Source organism: Miscanthus floridulus, chromosome 12 (assembly GCF_019320115.1).
Source record: "Miscanthus floridulus cultivar M001 chromosome 12, ASM1932011v1, whole genome shotgun sequence".
Lineage (NCBI taxonomy): Eukaryota > Viridiplantae > Streptophyta > Magnoliopsida > Poales > Poaceae > Miscanthus > Miscanthus floridulus.
This window is the reverse complement of record NC_089591.1, coordinates 54,041,878-54,049,362: the sequence shown is the minus strand read 5'-3', so window position 1 is coordinate 54,049,362 and position 7,485 is coordinate 54,041,878. Positions and strand designations below refer to the sequence as shown.

The 7,485-nt window shown below is 46.1% G+C and overlaps 1 pseudogene; it reads left to right on the top strand.

Moving 5' to 3' along the window:
• Nucleotides 1-3,557: 3,557 nt before the first annotated feature.
• On the top strand, nt 3,558-4,184 carry LOC136496311 (receptor homology region, transmembrane domain- and RING domain-containing protein 4-like; annotated as a pseudogene).
• The last annotated feature ends 3,301 nt before the right edge of the window (nt 4,185-7,485 follow it).

The window sequence follows — 7,485 nt, the reverse complement described above, 5'->3', positions numbered from 1 at the left end:
ATGAATGAAGGATACCTTTGAGGGCAAGTAGTTGGGTTGCTGAGGCTTCCATGATCAACAGAGTATCATCGGCATATTGCACTATTGGGAAATCAGAGGTGTGCTGTAGAGGTATGGGCAAATTTAGGACTCCCAATTGTCTAGCTTTGTTCAAAATGGATTGTAACAAGTCTGCTGCCAGTACAAAGAGGAGTGGTGACAGTGGATCTCCTTGTCTAACCCCTCTTCTGCAGTGGATTACTTTACCAAGTACCCCATTCAGCATTACAGAGGAACTGCCAGAATTCAGAATCAGCTTGATCCAGTTAATCCATTTATCTCCAAACCCCTTAGCTTTTAGGATTAGTAAGATAGCTTGATGTTCTATAGTATCAAATGTCTTCTCAAAATCAAGCTTGAGAATGATTAGCTTCTTCTTTGATTTATGGAAGATATGTAAGTATTCTAATGCCCATGCTAGGCAATCCTGGATTGTCCTAGTCTTTATGAATCTATATTGGTTTGTGTGAATCAACTTCTTGATCACCTCTTGCAGTCTGTTAGCTAACAGTTTTGTGATGATTTTCATTGAAGAATTCAAGAGTGAAATTGGTCTGTATTCAGAAATACTGGAAGGACCATCCACTTTAGGCACCAAGGTGATGTATGAGCCATTAGTACTGTTCAAGCATAGATCTCCATTGTAGAAGGCCTGGATGAGGTCAAAGAAGTCTTGCTGAACAATGGACCAACATTTTCTTATGAACTCATTGTTGAAGCCATCTGGACCAGGGGATTTATTTGTGGGCAGTACCTTAACAATGTTGTTTATCTCTTCCCTAGTAAAAGGCTCTTCTAGCTGCTGGAGGTCATCTTGTCTATTGAGAAGCTGTTCAAGATCAAAGAGCATAGCTTCAAAATTTATTGTCCCCAGTCTGTTTTTAAAGGATTCCCAGATGAGACTTGCTTTTGCTTCATGATCAGTGAGCCTAACCCCATCAGCATTTGTAAGGAATGGGATTGAGTTTCTTCTGTTTCTTATAGTAGCATGCGTGTGAAAGAATCTGGTCCCAGCATCCCCTTCTTTTACCCATCTAATTTTTCCCCTTTGCTTCTAGTACTCCCTTTGTTGTTTGAGTAAGGAAATGAGCTTATTGCAAACCAAGTCCTTGAAGTTCCACTCAGAGACACTAAGGTCTCTTAACAGCTCAAGGGATTCTAAGAAGTATAGGACTAGCTTAATTTCTTTGATTCTGTTGTTAATTGTGTAGAAGCCAGACTGCCAATTTTTGAGATTTCCCCTCAGAGCTTTGAATTTTGCTGTCAGTCTTTTTGCAGGTTCAGTTTGGTTTGAGGATCCTGACCAACTTTGCTGAACCACTTGCATAAAGCTTTCATGCTGCATCCAAGCATTCTCAAACCTGAAGATTCTCACTTTTGGAATTTTGGAGCTGATTTCAATAGAGCAAGGCCAGTGATCTAAAGTTTCCATTACAAGGGATTTCACAACTGTGTTTGGGTAGCTTGTTCGCTTGGTCGTATTTGGCTTATAAGCCATGGCTTATCAGCCAATGAACAGTATTTTTCTCTCACACCAAACCAGCCAACAGTACTTTCAGCCATGGCTTATCAGCCAAACAAGCCCAAACGAACAAGGCTGCTTGTTTGTCCATGTGAATTTTCTTCCCAGTAGTGGTAATTCCACCAAACCCAATGAGCTGATAGCCTCATTAAAAAGGAACATTTCTTGAATATTGCCTCCATCTCTATTTCTATCTTCATGCTTTCTCATCAAATTAAAATCTCCTACAATGAGCCACTTTGTTGACTCTGGCATTTCAATGTTGCTAAACCACTGTAGAAAAAGCTCTTTTGCCTTCACTAGTACAAGGAGCATAAATGGAAGTAAGGACCCAAGTCTCCTCATTGTGAACCGAGGAAAGCTCTACTGATATAGCAAAATCATTCTGGAATACTAGGTTGCCCTGAAATGAGCTGCTTTTCCAAGTAATGAGGATACCTCCTGACGCTCCAACCGAGGGAAGAAATGAGAATTTGTCAAAGTTTCTTGGGCAGAAGAGCCTGATGAAGGCCTCATCAAAATCCTCTCTCTTTGTCTCTTGCAGACAAACAATGTCACTATTGCTCTCTTGGATCTTATCCCTTGTTGAATTCCTTGTACGACTAGTAGCAGCAGAATGCTTTACTCAAAAGCTTAGGCCCTATTTGGATACAAAGTATTAGAGAAATACCATGGTTTTGGAAAATACTTTAGTTTTTAAAAATTGTTAGGTTTTGGATAAAATAAACTTTGTAGCTTTAAATCATGGTTTTGTCGGCTCTGTTCGCTTCGCTGAAAAGTTAGGCTGAAAAGCACTGTTCGTTGATTTATTGTGGGAGAAAAAATACTATACCATAGCTGAGTTTTAAAAACTCCACTAATTTTTTTTTCTAAACCATGATTCTGTATCTCTTTAGGTTACAAAACCACAGTTTTGTGGTACCATAGTTTTCAAAAACTACGTTACCCAAACAGGCCGTTAATTCTGTGAGGCTTGAGTTACTTGCTTACCTATTTGTTCCTTCACAAACTTTTTGTCAGTTGATGAAGTTTCTCTTTCTCATATACTGTTAGTATCAGACATAATCAGTTTGTTTCGTGGCAAATATGGAGCGCAGTAATTTTCGGTGAAAGCAGTGTAATTATCACTAGTGATGTTTCTTGGTTCAGTCAGGCCAGATTTCACTAGAGGGCGACAATGCCATTCAAGGCAGTAGGAGCTTCGGGGCGTCGTGATGTTCACTTGTTCAGTTCATGACAAAGTTTTTTTTTTTTTTTTTTTGCTGCATACACTGTCCAAATCCAAATAGCTAATGTGGTTCTCTGATCGGAAGCGTATGAAACAGATAGATAGATATCTCTTTGAACTTTGCTAACTCCGATTGCGAGTACAGTGGCCGTGGCTTGGTTCCCGTGTGCGTGAAGCGTTAGGAACTGCCTACGCCTGCAGTCACAGCCTCACAGGCCCGATGGTCAGAGCAAAGACAGGAGGCAACGGACGGGGTAGCAACACGCTGCGTCGTGGTGATCGTGGACGAGATAGACAAAACATCCTCTATTGGTTTTGTAGCGGAAGGCGTGAAGTGCGGGGGAGATGGAGATGTACTTGTGGTGTTTGCAGTGGTGGGAGGTCGAGAAGGGGCGTCTTGAACTAGCTCGGCCATTAAACTTCTAACCATTTTGCAAACCAAACTCGCCAATCTGCAGTAAGCCCAGCATTCGAACGATCTGCGGTTTCCATTCGCCTCCGCCCTCCGCCGCCCCTGCAACTCCAGTTTGAACTGCCGCCGTGGGGAATCTAACCGCGGGTAACGAACTGACCAACCGACTTATCAGCAGTTCAGCATCCTGCCTACAAATAGCCGTGCCGCCTCGCCAATTTGGCCAGCCTTTCACTTTCGAACGAGCACAACACAATCCAAAGAACGACGTGGGAGCGCGAACGAGAAAGCCAGAGCCAGAGCAAGAGAGAGCGATCGAGAGGAGAAGACGAAAGATTCAGGGGAGCGAAGGACCGATGGCCGACCCCGACCATTGGACGCGGATGGCCATAGCCGGCCGCGCCGTGCTCGTCTTCTTCTTTCCCGTCGTCGCCGTGGTCGTGTGCGTCGTCTTCATTTTCGTGTGGTGCCGATCGCGACGGATGCGCATCTTGAGGCTCGGCGGCGTCACCACCCTGAGGCGAACGCTGAACTACCGCTGCACCCTGTGCCAAGACAGCATGGAGGCCGGCGAGAAGGTCCGCACGCTCTCCTGCGACCACGCGTTCCACTGCAGCGGCAGCGGCGAGGAGGACATCGACGAATGGCTTCGCACTGCGGAGGTGATGTCGTGCCCGCTCTGCCACAAGAGTCCCCATCCCGTGCTGCCGTGGAAGCAGCCACCGCCATCGTCGCCAGCACCTTCACCGTCAGCATCGGAGCCAGCACTACAGCAGTTGCCGCGGACGTAGGCGACGCAGGATTTGGAGAAGGCGCTGCTGCTTCCAGCGCACGACGAGACACTAGCAGAGGCGTCGTCATCAGCATCGGCGCCACCGCTAGCGCAGACGCAGTTGCCGCGGACCTCGACGCCGGATTTGGCGGGGGTGTTGCCGCTTCCGGCGGACGACGAAATACTACCGGAGGCGTCGTCATCGCAGTAGACACGCGTGATCAAGCTTGGATGGGACGGTGTTGACGCCTCCTGTGGGGCGGTCTGGCACTGGATGAGCTCTTGGAGAGGTTCTTCAAGGATTATTTCGTCGTTCTTTTTCTGCATTCTTGTTCTTGGAACGGATCGAGGGTAGTTCGTCTTTTTGATGGTCTGGATCAGCTCTTGAAGTACTCCTTCGTAGTTTCCGTTTTTGCTTTCTTGGAATTGATCGAACTTAGCTGTGTTCCTGTTCTTTTGTTGAAAACTGCGTCCACCTGTAACGAACCAAATGTCTGAATGCCGAGAAACTATGGTTTGTTATATTTCTTGGATCAGTTGTAAGGTTCTGACGGAAGCTATTAGATCTTTGGTTCATTGCTCTGGTACTCTATTCTATTCCTTGGTACCTCAATGTGAATGTGATTTCAGTATAAACTGTTGGCATCATTGTTTACTAATTTCTTGCAATAGGGCCTGACATCAGTTGCTTCATCATCTACTAATCCTTTTCTCGAGAGCCAAAAACATGTAGGTTTGGTTTCTGAACATATGGTTCATAGTTCTGAATATCTCATGACCTGCTTGTTTGCTTTATATTGTTTTTCTTGCATTCTAGCTACTGCTGGTATTATACCTTTTATGAATGTATGATAGCTGAAGATCCCTATACTCTTCAGTTTTTTGGCTGTATGCAACGCTTGATCAATTTGAGACATTAGCCTGTTCGCTTGGTCGTAAACGATCGTAAATTTCCAAGCAGAACAATATTTTTCTCTCACACCAAACCAGTCAGCAGTAATAATCCACGATCGTATACGATCGTTTCAGCCCCAGCCGAACAGGCTGATTAGTTGAATTTCAGGAGGATGTGAGCAGGTTTTGGTTTAAATCTGAATCTCCTATGATATCTTGCGTGCGATGCCATGTTTGTACCTGCATATTGTTCCTAATTTCCTGTTGCCATTATGCTTCACTGAAAAGCTTAGTTCTAATCAGACTTGAGTTACTTATTAACAGCTTGCTGTGCTTGCCTATTTGTTCCTCCACAAATTTTTCGTCAGTTGATGAAGTTTCTCATTTACTGTTAGTATCAGACCTAATCAGTTCGTTTCATGGCAAATACGGAGCGCAATAATTTTCGGTGACAGCAGTGTAATTACACTAGTGGTGTTTCTTGGTTCAGTGTCAGGCTTGATATTTCAGTGTAAAAGGGGCAGTGCAATTCAGGGGTCATACTATCTTCTGCAACTAAAAAAAGAAAATGTGGATATTTTTTTGGTGCGACATTTGTTTTGGTTCATCCGTCTGTCCACGTCTGCGATCCCACGATATCTCCCGCATGCTGCTTGATTGAATATTGCCTGCAATGTGATAGAGGAATCACGGCAAAATAGAAAGTAGAAAATTATTGTGATATCCATATACACATTGCATGTTTGCATGCACCAGCATACATGGCAACGAGCAAAAGGAAAGAGAATTAACACAGAAGGAAAGAGAATTAAGATAAAAGAAACTTCTTTGCATTTCTGAGAACCTTGTCAAATCTGCCTACATTTAATTACTTTCCCTCTTTGCATTTAAAAAAGAGATAGGTTTTTTCTCCTTTCATTTGGTTTCACGCTCACGTGTTCCATCGCCCTCGCTTGCTGTTTTTGCTGAAATTGCCCTTGGGTCTGTTCATTTTGAATCATTTCCCCATATCCCCGTTCCCCAATCCATGGTCCATCGCGACAGTAGACACCAGACACCATTTCTTGCGTGAACCATAGTTGATGTCATCTGTCTTCCATGGCTCAGCCTCCCAATCCCAAGAGAAGATCCCTACCTCTTCCTGACTGGAGATCCGGCCTGGCAGAGGATCTCCTCGAGTCCATCGGGCAGCGTCTCGCGTCAGGCCACGACGCGGCGTCCTTCCAATCCACTTTGCTCCCCATGGCGCGCCGCCGTCCCGTTCGCGACCTTCGGGCCGCTCCTGCTGCTCTCATTCGACCCTGACTTGAACCGCGTCGGCTTCTACTGCGTCCCAGAGAAGAAGGTCTTGTCCAAGACGCTGCCCGATGTGCGCGGCAAGGTGGCGTGCGGCTCCTCGTGTGGGTGACTGGCGCTCATGGACGAGGCGGCGTCCGTGACGCTGCTGAATCTATTCGCCGGTGCCCATGCCCCCGCGTTGAGCTCCCGCCAGCAAGCGAACATGTCGCGGCGGCGTCCTCATCGGAACGCGTGTATAGGGTCCACGGCCGGTGGGTCCTCCATCCCACCAACGGCTACGGGGACGCGGATGCCGCAGGCAGAGCCATCAAGCTAGAAGACATGAGGGACATGTTCTTCCGTGAGATCATGCTCTCGGCGCCGCCTGACGCCACCGGCCGCGAGTGCGTGGCCATAGCCATGCTTGGGTGCTTCACGGAGGTCACGTTCTGCCGGGTTGGAGTCGACAGCGCATGGACGCTGCTCGACACCAAACTAAAGTTCTCCGTGGGGTCCATCGTCCACTGCCAAGACAAGTTCTTGGCGATCGACTGCACTGGAGACATCTCCGTCTACAGCAGCAACGTCGCCAGCGCTACTCCAACCACGACACTGCTGCCATCGCTGTCGCCACCTGCGGGGCTCTACCACCGCAACTACCTAGAATCAAACGGTGAGCTACACATTGTGGGTGTCATGGTGAGCACGTTCCACGAGACACAGAGCTTCACCTACAGCAGCGCGATCTACAAGTGCAACCTCCACAACCGTACGCCAGAGTGGTCCAGGGTGAGGGACATCGATGATCAGACATTGTTCGTGTCTAAATATTTCAATGAAAGCTTCAGTGGAACAAGTGTATCCAAGTAGAATGAGAACAAAATCTATATGTCTGAGCCATTTTATGGGGATCCATACGACTTGGTCATTCGATTGGAGATCGTTGATATTGCTACCGGCGCATCCGAAGTGAAGCCCGTCCAGAAAAAGATGTAGGGTTTCGAGGCTCTAGGTTGGATTCGACCCAATCTCTGGAAGAATCATTGCAAGACATCAATCATCTCATAGCTTTGGACAATATCTCAAAGCTACTAAAAAATATAACCGTGCCCTCACCTCAAACATTGTCCAGATAAATGGATTACAATGAAAGAAATGGATATCGGAGATTTATTCCTACCAATATAAAACATTATCTTAGCCGCATCACGGAAATGTCTATAAAGTAGAGTTTGTGAGCCTGCGACGCCGCGCACTCCGTGACTATGTTAAATTCATAAACTTTGTTTTTTGGATTAAATGTCACTTTAACGTTGATATTTAATTTTTACAGTATTGTT